Source organism: Triturus cristatus, chromosome 8 (assembly GCF_964204655.1).
Source record: "Triturus cristatus chromosome 8, aTriCri1.1, whole genome shotgun sequence".
NCBI classification, from domain to species: domain Eukaryota; kingdom Metazoa; phylum Chordata; class Amphibia; order Caudata; family Salamandridae; genus Triturus; species Triturus cristatus.
The window spans coordinates 388,718,485-388,740,221 of NC_140591.1; positions in this window are offsets into that span (position 1 = coordinate 388,718,485).

Sequence of the window (21,737 nt, forward strand, 5' to 3'; positions counted from 1 at the left end):
CGAGGGTGTTCTCATAGTCCAACTTGCTGCTGACTAGGGTGTGAGTGACAGTTTTTGCAGAGTTGCTTGGGAACCATATGAAGGTATTCCTCAGCATCTTCAGGGTGTGGCTGCAGGATTCAGTGAAGGCATTGACTTGAGTCAACATATCCAATTTGCTGTCGAGGATTATTCAGGTGTTCCAGGTGTGGGTGCTTGGCGTGAGTTCGAGTTCAGACGGTCACCAGCTGGTGTTCTTGCCAAAGATCACTACTTCTCTCTTGTCGGTGTTGAGGTTGATACAGTTAGCTTTCTTCTAGTTAGCGACTTTGGTTATGCAGGCTGTGAAATTATTTCTTGTGTTGGCATAGCAGAGAATGTTGATGTAGTATACATGGATAACGTTGGCCTGAGGAATCATGAATGCGTTGAAGAGGGTGGGACTGAGCAAAGAACCTTTTAGGCACTTTGCAGATGCCTTAGATGGTTTCTGAGGAATAATGTGCCAGGCTGATAGCTTGTGTTCCATCCGTTAGGTCCAACAGAGAGAAGGTCCTTAGATTCCAATCTTGTGCTGGCGTGTGAGGAGGATGGGGTGTGAGACCGAATTAGTTGAGGGTTCATCACTGAAGAGTGGAAAGGGACCTTCTAAGGATGTAGTTTAGCCTGGTGAATCTGGCTCTTTGGTAAGTGCTTGATCAAGGAGGTTGTTGCTTTGGCCTTCATGGTGTGGAAGCTGGATTCAGAACTGCTTACTTGTGTGTGTTACACCAGCAGACTCCAGGGACCCTGCTTCCCTAAAGTAATGAAGGTTTCTCTACAGCTTTTGGGAGTTGAAGTGAGGCATGAGCTTGAGAAGGCTTTTCTTGTTAGCTACATTTATTATCTTAACATTCCAAAATATGTTTATAGTAAGGTTATGCTAGTCAAGGGGCAGTGTTAAGCTTTGTAGAATATGTCGGTGTATGTCATAGTGGATGAAGATGAAAATAATGGTCTTCAATTAAACATTACCTAGATTGAAGAAGTGGTAACAACTAGGGTTTCACAGTCAGAATTGAGGCTGACATGTTAGATAGTCCTGGTCCCATGGTTTGAAATATTGTGGGCTGTTGGTAATGACCATTTGTGGGTGGTATTCTCCCAGATGTATGCCTTCACTGCCCTATTTTTGCTGAACACATTTTTGTTGGCATTCGGTCTCTCTGCACTTTCCTCCTTTAACCAGTGGTGCCTGAACTCTCTCTTCTAAACATGTTTAAATTGGCAAGCAACTAACTGGCAGATTTAATGTACTTATAAGTCCCTAGTAAATGGTACAACATGTACCTAGAGCCTGTATATTACATGATACAAGTGGACTGCAGTACCCATTTTTCCACCACTAAAGTGGCACTGTAAATCCTCCAAGGTTTGAGACTGAAGCTTGTAGTGCAGTGTTAAACTGCCTTTTTGACCTGCTAAAATCCACCTTTTGCCAGGACTAAACTTTCTTTTTTTATACTTATCAGTGACCCCGTGGTTGGCCCTAAAAGCTCATAGGGCAGAATGCATCATATTTAAAAAGTAGGACTTGTTTTACATGCGTTGCCAGTGAAAAACTCTCAGGTGTGTTTTTTCTGTGGCAAGGCTAGCACTTCTATAAACTAACTAACATAGCATTACCTTATTTCACTTAATAAGTGATATTTTCAGTTTGGGACCAGATAGAGAATTACTTCTTTCATTCATTTGAATTACAATTTAAAATCATCTTTAATGGAAAATTCGAATATTAAATTACTAATTTGAAAATGCCACTTTTACAAAACTGCCATTTTTCTGCCTAAACCAAAAGTGCCTTTTTGCCAGTGTCCAGGGTCACATGACTGTTAATGGCTCTCCTGTTTTGTGATGTGTATTCCTTTCAGACGGGACAAAAGGGTCTTGGGTGTGGGAAAGGGTTTCTCTACTGGACAAGATGGCCTTGGGGATGTATTCTATCCTTCCTCAATCAAGCAATCAATCATGGTTTATATGGCACGACCACTCACCCGTGAGGGTCTTAAGACTCTGAGGGGGGGGGGGGCTTCTGACCTGCCTGGGCGCTAGGGTTAAGTCGAAGAACCAAGTCTTGAGATCCTTTTTGTGATGTGTATTCCTTTCAGACGGGACAAAAGGGTCTTGGGTGTGGGAAAGGGTTTCTCTACTGGACAAGATGGCCTTGGGGATTTATTCAATCCTTCCTCAATCAAGCAATCAATCATGGTTTATATGGCACGACCACTCACCCGTGAGGGTCTTAAGACGCTGAGGGGGGGGGGGCTTCTGATCTGTCTGGGCGCTAGGGTTAAGTCGAAGAACCAAGTCTTGAGATCCTTTCTAAATTGAATCAGCAACGGGGCTTGCCTGAGATGGAGAGGCAGGGTGTGCCAGATCTTGGCGGCGAGGTAGGAGAAGGATCTTCCTCTGGTCCTGGTCTTGTAGATCGGTGGGGTAGTGGCCAAGTCCAGTTGAGCAGAGTGGTGGGTACATGGAATCAGAGGCTGTGGTTCAGGTATGCTGGTCCTGCCTTGTGGAGGGCTTTGTAGGCATGTGTGAGTCGCTTGAAAGTGACTCTTTGGTTGACTGGGAGCCAGTGGTGTTCAGTGATGTGGATAGGAGGTTTTACCTGACAGTCTCCTTGTGGGTTCAAGGTGTCCAAAGCACAAATCCAAGGGTTTGGAATCTCCTAGTTGGTCCTTTGAAGGTTGGGACCACAATTCCCACATTGCACCTGGCCAAATATTTAAAAGCCCACTGGATGCATTCCAGGCTGTGGACTCTTGGTGAAGATAGTGCAGGTGAGCTAGTGAGCTATATTAGGCTGTAACTTGCAGGGATTCCACTTTTCAGTGCTTTTGAAGCAAGGTACATCCACAGGGCTGCAGTGCATAGAGAGGCTCTGCACCACTCATATATTAATTCAGTGTTCTCTGTGGGCAAACAGGATAGCACCCCTGTCCAATGAGGTGCAAGTCAACACCACAGAGCACGATAACTTCCTCCAAAGTGTGGCATGTTCTTGTCCTAGAAAGCACTATTCCTCCAAAATTCATGATGGCCAAAATGTCAGCAGAGGAGCAAGAACTATCTAAATTAACCTCCAGTGTGGCTCATTTCCATAGCTCCCCCAACATCTGCAGATTCATTCCTTAAGCCTGCCATCTGGCTGGGCCAGAGGGGATGGGGATAGGCATACCTGGTATGCCCTGCCTGTCCTGTTCCCCTCATGCTTTATCAGCCCCCCACTCGTCTGTGGCATTTCTGTGTGGGAGAACCCTCTCTAGCTGATAGCCTCTCACCTGGTGCCACTTATCACTTCATCAAAGCAACCTGGTGAATCCTAACAATACTCAGAGACTGTAGGTTTTACTTCCGGTGTTCAGACCTCGAGGTTCCAACACCCCAGAATCCGAGAACCCGTTATCCGCGATACACTCACGCACCCGGTAAGACTCCGCTTGCGCTAACCACAACTTGCAATAATTGCTTACAGCACATTCGGCTTACTCTGCCCCTCTCTTCACTTCAGAGGTTTTACCTGAACCAGAGGATCCACCACTCGTGATCCGCGTATACACCCGGTAAGAGTCTTCCCCGCCAGCCTCACATATATGTTCTAAACTCACACATAGGCTCACTTTGCCTTTTTTCACCCTAGAGTGCCCAGCTGATTACCTAAGCTGTTGATATATTTCGCCGCTCACCTTACCACATCGGATACGGTATTTTCTAAACCGCACATTTCTTTACTGAAGCCGTTTTCATTTATATTACAACAGGTACTGGATTGCATTTCATCCTTCTCATACGGCGTCGTTAGACGTGTCATTTTGCGTGCATGCTCTTTATTTTCTTTCCATTCTCTTCTTCCTACAACACAGGCTCACTGATGTTTATGAGCTCCGTGGAGTTAACTGCTTTCCGACAGTCTTAAAATTGCAATGTTTAGTTTCGTGTTTCCCTGCTGCTTTACCATATACTTACAGACTGCATTCATTATAACATGTTACACGGGTTTGCGAGTACGATCTCTCCACATACTGCTCGTCTTTCATCATTGCTTGTTGCAATATATTCCATTTTGTGATTTTTTTGCATTCATTCGCACCAGCTTATTGTGCTCTCAACCAATGTTCATTCCCTAATATTACTTGTTTTCAGAGTTTTCTCAGTGTCTAAGCTCAATCCCTTGTATATTCACCACCATTTTATGCACTTTTGGAATTTTCTTATATCTGGTCTCTACACATATTAGGTATATTTGGCGATCACTACTGTTTTTATCATCTCATTTTCTGTCCTCTCACCACATCTTCTCTGTACTCTCTCTTGATAATATCAGTTATTTTGGTTTTGACAGCATGGCTTCTTACCCTAGTATCATACACTGCTTGGATTTTCATTTCTTAGTGGCTGAAGGGCGACTTTTCCCACATACCCTATCTTCTAGGTTTGCTATTAGTTCTGTGGTATCATGTGTTACCTTTCTCATACATGAGTACTTAGCCTTTTCATGTTCCTTCTTCTGAACAGCCTCAGCCACCCCAACACATAGGGTGTCTTGTTTTCTTTTCTCCTTGCGTTTTTGGTATACTTCTCTCGTTGAGTTACATTGTCACCCTACTGTACTTTACAGGACTCGGTTATGTGATCCCATGCTGTTCTCCACATTTTGTTCCAATGTTTGATACATACTTATCATTTACTCTTTGTTTTTCTTGTCCTTCTTAGCCCTGAAGAGTCATAGCTATACACAGTGTGACGAAACACGTGTCGGCTGAATTATTTTTGCTTAATTATTTTGCACCATGTATTGGTCAGACTTTGTCTCACATAAAGAATACTATTCTCAAAAATTCTACTGATGTTGATCACCTTCTTTCAAAAACCTACAGTCTCTGAGTATTGTTCATTCCGTGTTGAAAGCTATCAATAGCGCTATCCTGATTGTGTGCGCAGGACTTTGTTTGCTACTTACTCAATTGGGTTTCCCCACTTGTTCGCAGGGATCTCTTTGGGTTGGTATCCCTGACCTGGCAGCACCTAAATTGACTTTCTCAAAGTGAAACTCATAGTGCACACGCTTGAGCGCCACCTTCCTTCATTCCCATCCAACCCTGCCATTTTGTAAAACCTGGTGAATCCTGTTAACTCTGACCAATCAGGAAAAACTGCAGGAAGAATACATTTTGGCTTACAGACAAGAAAGTCTTATAACTTCTTTTCAGTAAAATTTAGGATAAATTAATCAATGGCATATTGCTGGATTTATCAATGCCATTATTCTAAGTCTTAAATTTCAATTCCTTGCAATATTTATGTGTCCATAAACTATTGCAATGTTATCCTATACAGCTAGGTATCTACAATAGGGAAAATGAAATGTGCAATTTCTCCATCACCATGGTATACAAAACATCTTTTATAAAGGCCCTGCTAAGAGCTACATGACCCCTACCACTTGAAAACCTAGGGTAGACTTGGGGTTCGTAAATATGTTACATTAATGTGGATCATCACCATACAATGCTCACAGCCCCAAAGTCGATTTTGAAGGGGACTTTACTACAATGGGGGGAGTAAAATGTGCAATTTCTCCATCCGCAGGGCATATAAAACAACTTCTTTAGGGACCCTGCTTATAATTACATGAACCCCACCCCGGGACACCTAGTGGAAACCCTGGAGGTACCTAATGTGTGAAAATAATGTGGAATACCACTTTTTAAGTGCCCCTACCACCAAAGTTGAGTTTGCAGTGAATTTACTTTTAAAAACAGTGATGCAATGCAGGACTGCTTTTAAAACGACCTCAGACGCTCAGCAGTGCACACATGCAAGTGCAAATAGGCTGATGGCCTCTAAACTGTGATGCCTGATTAAAAACTAGGGACTTAGTCATGCCAATCATAGGTGTACCCTAACACATAGTGTACCCTAATGCATGTGTGTGTTTTCACTTGTGTTTTCAACATAGTACTGACATTGGGCCTGATTTGCTAGAGCCCAGAATCAGTCAGAGTCAATTACCACCTGTATCAGTCAGCAAATAATGGGGGTGCATAGTGCACACAGGATGACTTTGCAATACCAGTTATACACCAGTGGACCTTATTTTAAAAGATTGATAGCACTCACATCATTTTTTGAAGATCATACAGTGATTGAGACTCAGTTATTGAAAATCACTGACAGCGGAGATCAAAAACTTGATTGAGCAAAAGGAAATATTCTAGGGAGATGTAAGCAGATTGGAACCCACTTTTCCACAGATGTCTATCTTGATATTGAGCCTACATCACTTCTAAATATCCTTGGGAGTGACTCAGAAGAGATGAACATCCAATTCTATTTCTGCTTGTCTTCTATGTGTCCTCAAAGAGGAGCCTGATCTATCCTTTCTCGAGGGAGTTTGACCAGGACCCCTACTCGTCAATTAAGGGGACCAAAAACATTCCTTATGAATTTTAATAGGGAGTACTGCACAAAGAAGATGCAGAATAGAGTCAAAATTCAATGGAACTTATCAAGTTGGAATAATTTCCCTTGTCATTCAAAGATAACTGTGATCATACCAAATCCATAATTAGAAATGTTATCCACTCTGCACACAAAGGAAACTGTTACTGAGAGCAGACCCTAAACCCGTCTTTCTCGATTCTCATCCTGGTGACTGTTTTTGACCCCAAATGTTCCAGAACCTCTGAGCTGGCAAATCTAGTTAAAACTTACATTAGACAATTCATATTTCAGATCATCTAATCATTGATTTCAATGGAATATTTTGCGGCTAATATAGTAAGGAGGAGGTGGAGTACGGACTATCTCTGTAGAATTCATTTATATGCAGTCCACTACATCTGAGGGTATAACTGAACAATTTCAGGTGAGACGTAGATGTAACAATGCTGGTCAATGCCACATTTACATCTTCTCATTTGGGGAAAGTGTCCTCCCCACAGAGAGAATCTACCCAAGCACAGATTCTGTAATAAAACATGCACTGGAAATAATTGAGATTTTTTAATTTACATGAAAAACACCTATATGCAAATTGGGCGGCACACCTTCATGAATGGAACAAAGTTCAATAGAACCTACACATTTAGGGGCATATTCTTAAGAACTCATCACCAATTTAGCAGCACTTTTCTGCCACGAAAGTGGTGATAGATTTATCACCCTATTCACAAGTCTGCACTTACAGCCGACATCATCAGTTTACCTGCGATAGCTGCTGCCAAAAACATCCCCAAGGCTGAAAGCGACAACTAACGCTAATCATATGCAGAGTAGGCGTTCCCGTCCAAAAACTCATAACACCATGTTACGGTGTTATCAATGACCAGCCAGATTGGCAATGTGGGCCAAAAACAGGCGATAAGGCACGTTAGCAGCAGGGACCTGCTATTTCTGGTCTTAAGTAGGACGAAAACCTGTAGTAGAAAGGGAGCCCAGCCCAGAGCCACATCTGAAGACCAACAGATGCCATGGAGCTACTAACCATGCAGCTTGGACACCAAAGAGGGCACAACACCCACCGCCACCGCCTCCAGGACCACACCCCTGGACTACCACAGTGGCAGCGCAGACAAAGACAGCGGACCTTCCAAAAATGCACCAGCCTCAGAGACTTAACACCAGAGGATGTCATTGCCCACTACAGGCTCAAAAGGACAACCATCCTCCGCATCCTGACCCACATTGCCCACAGGCTGACAGTACCAACACAGCAGACAACCAGCATCCCTCCACAGACAAAGCTGCTGGCTGTGCTGCACTTGTTGGCCTCTGGTACCTTCCAACCAACAACTGCCAGAGTTGGAGGAGTCTCACAGCCATCCCTATCAAAGTTCCTCACACCTGTCTTGCATACCATCATCAGCTTGATACCCCAGCACCTTCACTTCCCCCACACTGCGCAGAAACAGCTGGAGACCAAGCAAGGCTTCTACGCCATGGCTGGCTTCCCGCACGTGTTGGGGGCAATTGACTGCACACATGTCCTACTTGTACCCCTGCTGACACAACACACAATTACCGCAACAGAAAGCACACACATTCCATCAATGTGCAGGCAATAATGTACCACCGGGGACTGTTCACCATTGTCGTCGCCAACTTCCCAGGCAGTGTGCATGATTCCTACATCTCCCTACAGTCCATCATCAACCAGCGCTTTCAGGATTGCACCTATGGAAATGGACTGCTCGTAAGTACCAACGGAATACACCACAAACCTCAACTCCACAATCATACAACTCACAACTGTGGGAATGCACATGTAACAAAATCACATACAACATGCCAAACAACATGCCCACCTACCAGACACGACAACACAAGTAACTGTAGTAACAGGGGCCAGACATGTAGACAAACCATCCATAAAGGCATAGCCCCCCTGCCACACAATTGTAGATTGTGGGGAGAGGTGAGAACCAAGAATGTACGACAGAGCCAAGTGACCGATGAATAAGAATGTACACAATGCCAAGTGTGGTGGTGATGTGCCGGACAGTCTTGAGTATGCAGATCAAAGACATGTCCATGTGGACATATACTGCTGGTGTTTGTAGTGTTGTGGACAGTGGGCGCAACCATGTTACCGCAGGCAGTGGGGAAGACCTTGGACATGTAGCACTCTGTGTCTGCCATATCCTGACCATAGGCCTATACACACATGGCCGACCACCTTCAACGGACAAATCTACACCAGTGATGAGGTGGCTACGTCACACGCCATCCGGCACACATCTCGTCATCGCCTGCAGGGGCGTGTCTGCCAGGGTGGCACCCCTCACCCTGCCACGATGCCGCCCCCGTGACTGGTGGTGCCTGCACGATCCTGCGTGCCTGCTGCACCCCAGCCCACTGGTCCCCAGACCCATCTGGAGTCTAGAGGTGATTGCCCGCCCCTGCACACCCTGGCCTCACTGCTCACCTGCCGCCACCGGAGTATCTCCAAGAGGGCCCAACACGTGCAGGTGCCATCTTCAAGCTCGAGGCCCGTGAGCTTGGCTGCCTCCTCAGCTGTGGGGAAGACCTTGGACATGTAGCTATGGTGCCCCCTCTGTAAGTGTAAGCGTAGTGGACTGGCCCGGCGTACGCCAGTCCAGGGTAGGAGTGTGAATAAATAGCCCAGGACTCTGGGCGTGGTTCACTTTCGGGATGGCCACCAAAGTAACTACTGCTTGGGACTCTGTGTCTGCCATATCCTGACCATAGGCCTATACACACATGGCCGACCACCTTCAACGGACAAATCTTCACCGGTGACGAGGTGGCTACGTCACACGCCATCCGGCACACATCTCGTCATCGCCTGCAGGGGCGTGTCTGCCAGGGTGGCACCCCTCACCCTGCCATGATGCCGCCGCCGTGACTGGTGGTGCCTGCACGATCCTGTGCGCCTGCTGCACCCCAGCCCACTGGTCCCCAGACCCATCTGGCATCTAGAGGTAATTGCCCGCCCCTGCGCACCCAGGCCTCACTGCTCACCTGCCACCACAGGAGTATCTCCAAGAGGGCCCACCACGTGCGGGTGCAATCTTCAAGCCCGAGGCCCGTGAGCTTGGCTGCCTCCTCAGCTGATCGCTGGCTTCCGCGCACCAGGCCCCAAGCGCACCCAGCGGCACCGCACCGCGGACTTCTGTGTGCACTGACTGCTCCCTTCAGCCTACACTGCGGTCCAGCAAGTCTCAGATAAATTCATTCCAGTCCGGCCCAACAGGCCTACTGCATCATCACAAGCAGCACACCCGTTCAGCTCTTCCGGTGGTCCTAGCTCAGTGCACCACACGTCATGGTCCAGCCTCCAGGCCACTGCATCATCGCAGGCTGCACACCTGCTCAGCTCTTCAGGTGGGCCTACCTCAGTGCACCACAAGTTACCGTCCAGCCTCCAGGCCACGGCATCATCACAGGCTGCACACCAGCTCAGCTCTTCAGGTGCGCCAAGCGCAGGACACCACAAGTCATCGTCTCGTGGGGCTACCCCACAAGTCCGCCTCCAGCAGCCAACAGCATGCCCTCTGTAACGCCACTGGAGTCCTTCACAGTCACTGGGACATCCCCATCCCAGGCAGGTCACTGGAAAGCCTGGGTGGAATGTCTGGAGACTTACTGCGAAGTGCGCAACATCCCAGCGCCATGGCAGCGGCCCAGTTCTGGGCTCAGGGTGTGGTTTAGTTCCGGGCTCAGGGCGTGGTTCAGTTCCGGGCTGGCCGCAAAAGTAACTATGGCGTGTGCCTCTATTGTAGTGTCGACACCACCCTGCCCTTAATCGACAATGTTGCAATGTAGCATTCACCCAGAGGGCGGGCTCACCCAAATGGATAAATAAAGGAGCGCAAGACGCTCGGGTCATACATGCCAACTGTGTTGTGTGTATCTTCATTGCCCGCAGCATAAGCCAAAGGCCTAGCCTCAATCGCAGTGTGCAAGTTCAGCCAGGCCTTAACTCTACATCTGTGTCCGCCCTATACTTACCATAGGACTTCACACATGTGGCCGTTCACTTTCAACAGCCCACATTACAGTGTTGTTGTCAGGCTTGCAGACATGTGCAGATAGGCATGACAATGGTGTGCAGGTGATGCAACCGAGGCAGCACACAAGTAAATAGGCTCGGGAAGGGATGAGCAGCTGTGAGGCTACAGAATACACATTGATCCCACACATTTGCCCGAAGCAATACATGGCAAACATGAATCCCAAAGTCGCACAAATCACATGCCACAATACCTGTCGCTCTGCCAACACAGCACAAAGAACCACCAATTAACACTAATCTCACAGGTGATCAAGGATATGCACTCTGCCCGTGGATGATGACAACCCTCCGAGCCCCAAACACCCAGGCCCAGAGGCAGTACAATGTGGCCCACAAATGCACCAGGGGCATTGTAAATGTAAATGTAAATTTAGAGGTACTTGTATAGCGCACGACTACCCGGAGGCATCTCGGCACTTGTACAAATACCGCTGAGGAACCCTTCCTGGCCTTTCCCTGTGAAGTGTCCACTCCTGGGCACCCCCAAGGTGAGGCCAGGCATCCTAGCGTTGTTGGGGCCGTTGTGGAGATTAAGCAAGCTATTGCCCAGAGTTGCAGAGTGGGACCCATGATTAGGATAGGCACCGAGGCGAGAATTATCAGGTCCGAGGAAATTGAGCCCAAGACCCGCCGAGGCGGGAATTGAACCCTGGTCCCGGGCCAGACTTCTGCATCAGGGTCTGCCGCTCTAACCATTGAGCCACACTTCTCCACAATTGTTGAGCGCACATTTGGCTTGTTAAAGTCACTTTTCAAGTGCCTGGACATCAAAGGTGGAAGACTCCTGTACAGCCCAAAAATAGTGTGCAAGATGATCATTGCATGTTTTGTCTTGACAAACATATGCGTATGCACCAATGCCCCATGGATCCAGGTGCCAGATGCACTGGACGATGATGATGAAAATGAGGCAGGTGGACACACCCCACTGCAGCTGCAGCTGGAATAGCCCGAAGGAACACAATCATTAACAATTTCTTCACATGAGCACGTCACATTGTGACTGTGCTTAGCAATCATGGAACAGAACAAAATGACCACATGAACAGCATGTGCAAATAAATTCATTGCAACACACATTCCCTGTGTTCATGTCAGTCCTCTGCATTAATACATCACTCTGACAAGTGTAAGTGCAACATTAAGTGCTAACAGTCTCATAAATGGCGAAAAGATGGTGGGTATGTCACCTCTGTACGGAGAGGCTGTTTAGGGTGTCACGTATTCGAAATGCCATTTGAGCGTGTCAAATGTAGTACGTAATCCCACTCATCAGCGTATCACATTTGTACAAAAACATGACATGAAGGCTGTCATTGGTGTCCTAAAAAAGACAATAGGGTGTCATTTGGGGTCAAATATGACATTTTGGGTGTCATTTGAGGTCAGATATGAACTACCCTGATGCAGAGATGCACCCTGTGACTCAAGTCCCACAACATGAGCAACATGGACGTAAGGGGGATGACATCAGGGTTTGTTTGTGTACGTGGATGTGTCAGAATGTGACCTGTTCCTTTATAGATGTGGTCCACACTCAGTCACCTCAGTGTTGTGGCGTGCACCATGTCATGATAATTGTACTGCAGCCATGCTAATTGTCATGCAGTGTCACTTGCTTTGTCAGTGTGGCTCATGGACCCGCAGCTTTGCTGGGTTCAGCACATGTTCATAGGTTTGTTGTGAGATTAGTGATGTGTGGGGAGGGCCCCCTCTGGGCACGCTGTTGACAGGGGCCTACTTGCTGTTTCTATGTGTGCTGCAGTATGCCAAGGAGATCAGGGACATGATCCAGAGTCATTGTGGGTGTGCACTGTGCTATACTTAATTGTGCATGTGTGCCAATGTGCCCATCTCCCCCCTTCCCCCCAGTCCCTGGTCGTTACTCACCCTGTTGCTGTTGGGTCAAGTCATGTTGAGCAGTGTCCGGTCCCCCAACTCCTGCCACCGTCTCCCCACTGATGACTGTGGACACCATTTCCTCCACCTCATCCAGCTCCTGCTGTGGGGCTGGATTTCCACCTCCAGTCTGCATTGCTGCTTTCCAGTTGTTAGCGAGTTTCAGCTTGGTTTTGTGCTTCACATCATTCCAGCGCTTCTTGGCACTTCACTCCGACTGCTTTCACCTTGGCCAGGATGGACTGCCATATTGCATTTTTAGTTGCCAATGACACAGTGGAAGTGATGAACAGTGTTGGTGGTGTTCTATCACCTCCGTAATCAGGATCATGTTTTTCTGCGGACTGAATCCCGGGTTCCTCTTCTTCTCCTTCCCTGAGGTCCCTGGCTGGTCCGTTGGGGGGTTTGTGGAGTTTTGGTTGGCCTCTGTAGTTACTCCAGCTTTCTCCATGGTGCTTCTCAGTTGTTTTTTTGTGTTTCTTTGCAGCTTTTATTGTGATTTTTCCCGCCTGACGTGGGAATAGCAAGCCTGGCGCTGCTTATCATTGATTATCGCCCGTTCTTGAGAATATCCCCCTTAGTAGTAATAAAGGGGTCCTGTTTCCCTTTTGCTGCTACCAGAGTGGGAGCCCTACAAACAAACAGCTACAAAATGCACTGCTTTAGAGGGTATGGCGCCTGCGTGTTGTATATAGTAAAAATCTCATTGAACACATGTAAAAGGCTTCCCATGTCACACTGTAGCAAGAGGTAGACTGTAATTGTAATTTTCAGCTCTGACAATTATAACACACGTCCAATGTAACGTGAGTAAACTGGTCAGGAAAGTGTGAAAATACTGCATAAGCCTGTATATAATCACAGACTGGTAACACCCAGGTAAATTAATTTTCCTCAGTCATCATTCCCCATAAACATCAATTTGTCTATTCGGAAACAGCACATTCAAAACAGCCCCATCTGTAGATGAAGGCATGATATGGCAATAAGTAATGACTGCACTAAAATCCAAAGTAGACACAGTGGCAGCTCCTCCGCTAAGGCGGAGGAGCTCTGCCCCACTGCATTGTTTTCAGAGGAAAGAGGGAAAATAAAATGATAATAATACCACTACATCTATTATGATTTTATGTTCCCTTTGTCATGCAACTTTACAGGCGGGGCGGGGCTTGACTGTCGTCACAGCCAGCAAGGGAAGGAATGGTGAGCACTTGAGTGAGCATGAGGGTATGACTGGCACTCTAGGGCTGACCAAATAGTCTTGCGCACTTTGCATGTTCCCCACCAATCTGCATTATATATCCTGGTGAGGAACGTACACAGGCTGGCTGTTCCCATCTGAGCGCCAATACGTGGTGCTCAGACCAATCACAACTCTCCAATTGGCTTAGGGGAGCCTGTGCTTCCTGATTCAGAGGATGAGGCAAGGGGGGGCGGTGGTCCGACATCAAGGTAAGTGACATTTTTTTTTCAATCCTCTCCCAACCACCCATGTTACTTGGTGGCAGCCACCACTGAGTAGACAATGGGTTATTGTACACGTCCTGCTCCAATTAAATGCACCTGCTGTTTGATTTTTTTTTTAAACTGATGCAAGAAATGGAGGATCTCAGAATTAGTTTCATAATAATCGAATAGTATTAACATATCTGGAAAGTGTCCACAATCCAACTTAGCTAGATCTCTGTATCGGACTTTTACTTCCTGTTTGTTCATTAGGCCTCGGCTAGCGTTGCAGCGCGCATGCGCTGCTCGCTTTGCGAGGCATGCAGTAGACCCTATAGTGGGGAAGCTTCGTCGAAGCTCCACACACTCTGCCCCCATAGTTGTTATTGGCTTATTTCCTCAATGCAGCCTTCCGATAGGTGTTATGCTTGTTAGTCCTGCCTCATGAGGACCATGTCGTCATGTGTATCCTGCCATGGCTACTTGCCCCTTTACTTCAGGCATTATTTTGTTCCCCTACCTCCCCCCCCCGCAGTCTGTCCTTCTCAGCCCACTCCCACCCGCACTCCCGTTCATGCACCATCTTCGCATGTGCATAGTCCCCCCCTCCAAGTGCTGTCTATTTATCCAGGCCTGACATTCTCAGCGGCAAATGCCCCGGATTAGTTCCACCCAGGTGCATTTGAAGAGGATAGTTTGCCGTTTGACTTGGCCTTGTTAGCGATTAAAGAAAGCAGGGATAACGCATCACTGAACTATTAAGCTGGTGATCCGGACGTGGGTCCAGGCCGTAAAAAAGCAACAGCGCTTCTCAGCTGCAAGCGGAGCATGAATTGTGAACAGTAGTGGCAAGGGCATGGTGCGGGGCCGGGAGCATGCGGACGGGCACGGGCGAGCGCGAGAGGCTGCCAAGGAAGACTCTGTTTTAAGCCTCCAGGTCACTTGTTCGAATCTGGAAAAGGCTGACTCAGCCTTTCATCCTTCTAACCACTATAACTTGTGTAGCAATAGCACACGTTTTTTTGCCCAGAAGGAATAAAGTGTTATGTCAAAAGCAAGTAATCCACCCCCCTCCCTGCTCCCTCCACCCACCTCCTTTCTCTCCACAGAGTGCCCTTGACTGACATTCAAATGTAACCTATTGTATCAATCGGATGAGAACAAAACACAAAATAACGTTTCGGATTACAAATGTGCTCAGGGCCTGGTTCTTTTTCTAAACATCTGCTCTGAATATTCAGGACCTTGGACAGAGCAGAACTCTGTGGCAAAAACCTTTACATACCAGGAAGAGGTGACACGCCACGTCCTCGGCTCTCTGTTTTTTTGGACCGGTGCATTGCTGGCAGCCTGCACAGGCTCCCACAGAGGTATTTTATTTATTCGGATTTGTACCGCCCATGTGGTGGGCTTAATCCCGGCCACCAGGGTGCCGATTAGTCACAGTGTTGGTGTATGATGGAATCACCCACAGTTCAGTCAGAGGCCAACGGTCTTTTTCCAGACTTTTTTGTTTGTTTAGTTTTTTAACTCTAGACTTGTTACAATAAGCACGCTGAAAGTTTCATTGATTAATTATGTATGTCTGTCTGATCTACTGTTGATAATAATAATAATACTGATGATCATATTAACAACAATAGTAATAAATGTAATGCAGTGTGTAGGTGGAATTGTCATCGTTTTTTTAAAATATAAGTGAAAAGCACTTTGCTTACTAGGCTCGGGCACGCTGAAAGCATGGTATATTTAGGTGGTTGTCTCCCAGGCTGCTGCTTCCGGTCTTAGATGTGCACATCTGAAAATGGCATTCGTGGCCTGGGTGAGTGTAAAAATGTGCCACAGGTCCCTTCCTCTTGGGGCCAGCTAACAAATCTGTCTGCTGATGATCAATGACGTACTTAGTTGCCATGGACCATTATGTTAGCAAGGGCAATGGGGACCCATTACCAAGTTTAATAGTTAAAAAATCTGTTATAAGTGGGGTGCAGTGGCCTCCTCATACTCCTCGGTGCCAGTGCCTACACTACTTACAACCACGCCCCTCCTGATGACGTTCAAACTCACTTAAGGATGAATAGAATGCAGAGGCCTTTCTTTTCCACAACATCTTAGCACCTGAGGGGTTTGTTATCTGGTGTGGTTATAAACACTCGACATGTTAAAAGTGTGTTTGCAAAACCTGCAACCAGTACACTCATATGTACATAACAAGAACAAACATTTTCCTTAGTCACTCTTCTACCTTAGTCACCCCTCTCTCCACCCCTGTGCTTCTTACCACTCTTTCTTTCCTATTTAGCTCTCACCATTTCCTCTCCTCGATATATCTATTTCTTCATTTTATATACTCGAGCGAGATGACTTTCAAGGTCTATAGAAGGCTACCTCATGCCCCTTAACACTGTGTCACCGCTTCCTGGTCACGGTTCTAAATTGCACCCCCCTCCATTTTTGCTCGGGGCTTCTTTTTCTCATAGTCTGTAGGTTGTATTCACCAGTCTACAATCCTACCACTTGTTTTTCTCTACTATTTTGTTGCGTTACTCAGGGTCCCTGTTTGAACTATTACATCCAGCAATAATCTGAGCTAAAGGGCCACTCTGGTCTCTGGGCCCCGGTGCCACTGCACCTGCTGCACCAATGGAAGCCCCCCAGGCGACTCTGCTTCACTTTAGTGGCCTCTGAAAATTGGCCCCTGGATTCAAGACTTCTCTTACTTTGACAACTGCTTGGAAAGAACACAACCACGTTCTAAATTATTTGAAAACCATAAAAATCCATTATTAATGAAGTATTTACCTCATTAGAATCCAAAAGATACCAGATATACCAAAAATTAAGTTAAATTAATTAATACATGATGAAAATATCAGCAACCTGAAACCTATTGAATTTGGATAAATACTCATATAATGGGGATAATGTGTATAACTTGGACACTTGCTAATAAAAGGGAGCACTTAACAAAGCCAATAGCCTGGTTTGGTGGCGCTAACACATGCTTTCACAAATGCTGATTTTTACAAGTGTTACTAAAGGGGGCTTGACTGATCACGTCACTTTATCACTGTGCATGCTAACAGTTACATTACACAATAAATGTTGGCATGTATACAGGGCTTTAAGTGGGCCAGGTCTTGCCGGTGATGACGTCTTAACAAGCAATTGCAATGTAATAGGTCTCGCATTTCCGTGAGTTTAAGCTATTGACATTGTAATTGACAATGCCTTTTAATTATGTTTTAAAAAACAAAAGTAATACCTGGTGTGTCACGCAGTTTGGTGCTCACTTTCCCTCCATGTAAACAACAGTAGATGTTTCAGCACCCAGGCTAATGTGCTGCATAGCTAAATACATATAAGGGCCTAAAGACGAGGCCGATTGCATTGCAAATGCTTGTTTTTAGTAGCTACCTCCCCAACTACTGCAATCACCCACTATATTATCTCTGTGCCTCCCTGAGTATGGCATGTGAAATGTGCAGAATTAGGGGGCATATTTACAAGCTGGCGCTAAAAATGTTTATCACCTAATTAGCAAGGCCACGCTAACGCATGAAACCTTGCTTTAGCGTGGGGATTCCTAACGCCCAGCTTTGCATCTCTAATGAGATGTAAAGTGGGCGTTCCTGACCTAACATGACAGGAGAAATGTCGCTAAGCGACATTTCTCCTATCATCAAGCCCCACGCTATGAAGTATAGCGGCAGGAATAGTAGCGATAACCCCTGTTATCGCTACTTTCCTTACGCCTGCTTCAGGACTGACTTAGCCATGATATCCTATGGAAGGTGGATATCATGGCTAAGTTTGTGGGGCCCTATCAGCAAGCTATCGCTGATAATCTCACATTAGGCAGTCAGCGTGAGGATTTTTATCGCTGAGGAGATAAGCGTTGCTAATAGCACGCTATCTCAGCGATAAAAATCCACGTTACCCGGCGATAATTATCCTCGCGCTAAGAGCGCTGAGCAATAACTATCGCCGGGTGTTGCTGATATGCCCCTAGCTTTTCTTTGTGCGAAATACTGCAAAAACTATGTAAAATTACAAGACATGTCAAGCAGGCATTTAGCAGAACATTTCAGAACAAAATAAACACAGGTGCTCACTTTCTGGACGCTCTGCTTAATCCTGTGCTACGCTACTGAGCTAACAATTACTGTGTATTTACGCCATGTGGCATAATGGCATCATTCTGGGAATTCTGCGCATCAGGCAGAAAAGCAAAGTTACGCAAGTTTACGCAGGCATAAAGGATATCTCTCCCAGGCCTCTCTCTTATGTGAGCCCCAGCATGGCACCGACTCAAATGCGTGCCTTATTTCCCTTCTTGATCAATTCCCTTTCATCCTTTTCATCCGATGTTTTAGCATCAATATGGTCTCTTCATTACAGTCATCCTTGCCCTTTTGTCATCTCCAGTTCAGCGCATCATCACGTTCCGAAGCGAGCATCCTCTGGGTAGCAGCGCTTCGTTCCTGTTTTGCACCAATATATCAACCGGCTGGAAGCGATCATCTGACATTTATTGTCTAACAGTCCAGCAGGTCCTGGTGCTTCCGGCTGAATCATGCACTTCTATTAGTCCCTATGACAGCTCTACTTTATTTGTGGCACAATTGTGCCTTCTCATTAATGTCCAGAAGATGTAGCTTTCTATATTTGAGATTAAAGTACAGAAAAAAATGGTGATTATCTGTTTCTGTACTAAATAAAATGTACAATTGGGTCAATATTTTGTGCACTTCCAACACAGAAGCAATAAAGAATGAAGGGGACACCTAACAGAATTAAGGTTTTTATGCAGTTCATCATAATTTCTTTAATTTAGCGAGGGCTAAATTCATTTGAGCATTTAAAACAGATGACAAGTGTTTTTTGTGCGATTAATAGGAAAATGATTGAATATGGAGCACGTATCTCACAAACAAAAAGTAGGTGGCAGCATTAAAGCTGATTTATTGAAGGAAATCACCCTGCAAGACATTGCCTATGATAAAGCCGGATTCTTATCTACCTTACCATCACCAAGAATCCTCTCTGGTCGCCAGGATCTTTTTATCCGCTAAATAGTGTAGAGGGGAGGAAATTCAATTTTTTATACATAATCAACGATATCAAATCCTAACTCCAAAGGACCACTGACTCTGAATCTTGAAATTTGGGAATTTATTACAGAGCCAAAAATAAATGCACATACAAACACCTCAGCACGAGGTTAAGAAAATAAATGGGCACTACTACAAAGAATATTCTACGCAGGAGTCTCATCCAACTCAGAATAAGAGGAATTGTTAGTTCCAATAGCATAAGGCAAGTAATAATCACTCCAATCTCTATGTTAGAAGTAATTTACCTAAAAAGGAATTCAGTTGGTCTTTCCCTACTCTATCTCTAAGGTGACATCCCTACTTAGCATTATCCCAGGCAAGAGTAAAAGGTGTCAGAAGTGAAGACTTCCTTAGAAGTGCACTCACTTAGTCAAAGCTCGCTCTAAGATGCTCCTTCTAGCTCCCCATCTAAACCTCAACTGCTCAACCCACGGGGCACTGTCCCTAATTCAAAATCCCAAAAACATAGAACACACCCTCCGGCACACCTCTTCAGCCAGGTCTTCTTCCAGTAGTTTTCCACTGAAACTTGTCTCTCATCCAACGACAGTTAGCTTGACCTTGGGTCCCAGGAACCTTCTCTGCCAAAGTTCCATCCATACATTCCAGTATGCTCCCATATTGGCTTCTCGTACCATCCTAACTCCTAAAACAAAGGGTTAGTCTCTCTAGCAAGCTAAGTGTCCTCGCACCTGCAACAGAAACATGAGAACGAGAAACTTTCCATTTCTCTGAGATTTTCTAACGTCCTGAAACCCCAAAGCCTTACCAAGGGAAATCATTTTCGGCCTACAATATTTAGCTAACATAAGAAATAAACAGGCCTTTCTCTTTCAACGTATATGCGATCAGGCCTTTACACAGTTTAAACCCTCACTTCTAAAATCACACTATAAGCATTAACTTCATTACACTTTATTTATGAATAAGCAAACTACATGTGCAGACTTTAATATGGTGCACGTTTAAATCTAATGCATCGCATTACATGAAAACCAATCATTATGCGTTGACTAAAATACATTTGCTGTGAACTACGACATTGCTCTTCATGAAAGACATGGTTACATTTCTAATCACACTATTATAAGCAGATTGAGTGATACATTTCTAAGTCACACATTAATAAGTTCCAGTAACATAGGTGGGTGCTGACTAACAGTGATTATGATGCACCCCCACAATTTTCAGAACAACGTGGCGCTCTATCACCTATTACATCTGGAGTGAAGTCATGGAGGGCAGCAAAAGTCTGTGATGGATGAGAGCGCTAGCAGAGAAAATCTGTGGAAGTTGGAGATCTGCTTTTTTAGAAAGATTGATATTTTGACATTAATTTCCATAGAAACTGTAAGGGTCCCGGCCTACTGGTATCAGTGGCAGGTGCCCGGGGACCACCGCATGAAGGACTAGCACTCACTCACACTTAGTATGGTTATTGGCAATCACCTCAAGTGATCATCTGCCCCTTTATTTATCTCCTCAGGTGGCACTCTACATCGCTTCCAGCGTTTAATGATTTGTCGATAAATGTTCAAACAGCACATAAAGGACACACAACATCTCTCAGTCTTTGGCTGGGATCTGTGTTAGGCTGAAGACCATACCTTGTCGGGTTATTTTGTAGTGGCGAATGGCAAGGGATGACAGGTATTCTGCTTACTCCTGTCCCTGGAACGGTGGGGCAGTTGTCAGACTTGATCTCTACAGCAGCCCGAGCATTTTTTATTTCTCCTCACATGATTTTCTTTTGGCCTCTTTTTATGTTTTTTTTTTGGTTTTATAGTTTAACAAGCTGAACTATTTCCCTCCAGGCTCCTTGGTGACAACCGGGACCCAAATGATGCTCCTCTGGTCTCCGTCAGCTACAACAGGCATGCAGTGGGGGCCTAGGGCGAGGTGGTCTTCTCCAAAGCCCACTGTAAGTGGGAGCACAGCATCGGGTTGATGGACAGCTGGAGGCAGCAGGCAGATGGCAGCACGGCTGCATAGGGCATCAGGCCACGAGCCGGGGGCAAGGCCTCTGGTGGTAGTTGCAGAGCAGTGCAGCATGAGCAAATGCCGAAGTTCGTCTCTCACGCTGAGAAGGTGCGTTACAGCATGCAAGAGTAGGCTTCAGGCTCAAATCAGCACCGTTGGACACAGGGGTCAGTGCTTGGGCCAGGGAAGTAGCAGTGGCATGTGGCCGGGGATCGCTGCATAAACGACTAGCACTTACTCACTCTTAGTATGATTGTCGACAATGGCCTTGAGTGACCATCTGCCCCTTTATTTATCTTCTCGGACTGTTGCCCACCCCTCGGAGTGTAAAGTGGCTACATTGTATATTAGAGGCTAGGTGGTACTCAACAGATACGTAGTAGTTGAGATATTGCCAGTTTTCTGCAGGGAAAATGCACAGGTGTGGCAGATTTGGGTGACATTTCAAAAATTGTTCTGTTTGCATTTCACGTAATGCATGATTTTATACGTTTTGTACAGATATGTGAAATCTATCTAGGGGCCAAATGAGAGTTGTTGCAGGTAGGGCATGTAGGGAGCTGGCTCTGTATATACTATACCAAAGCAAGATATAGCTTGCACTGAGTCAAATGGATCCCCAGAGTCTTTACAGAGTCTCAAGTAGATAATGCTAATGCTCTCTTTTTTAGTAGTATAGGCGAGCAGTTAGGCTTATCCGAGGGCAGTGGTAAGCATTTGTTGTACACATGCAGGTA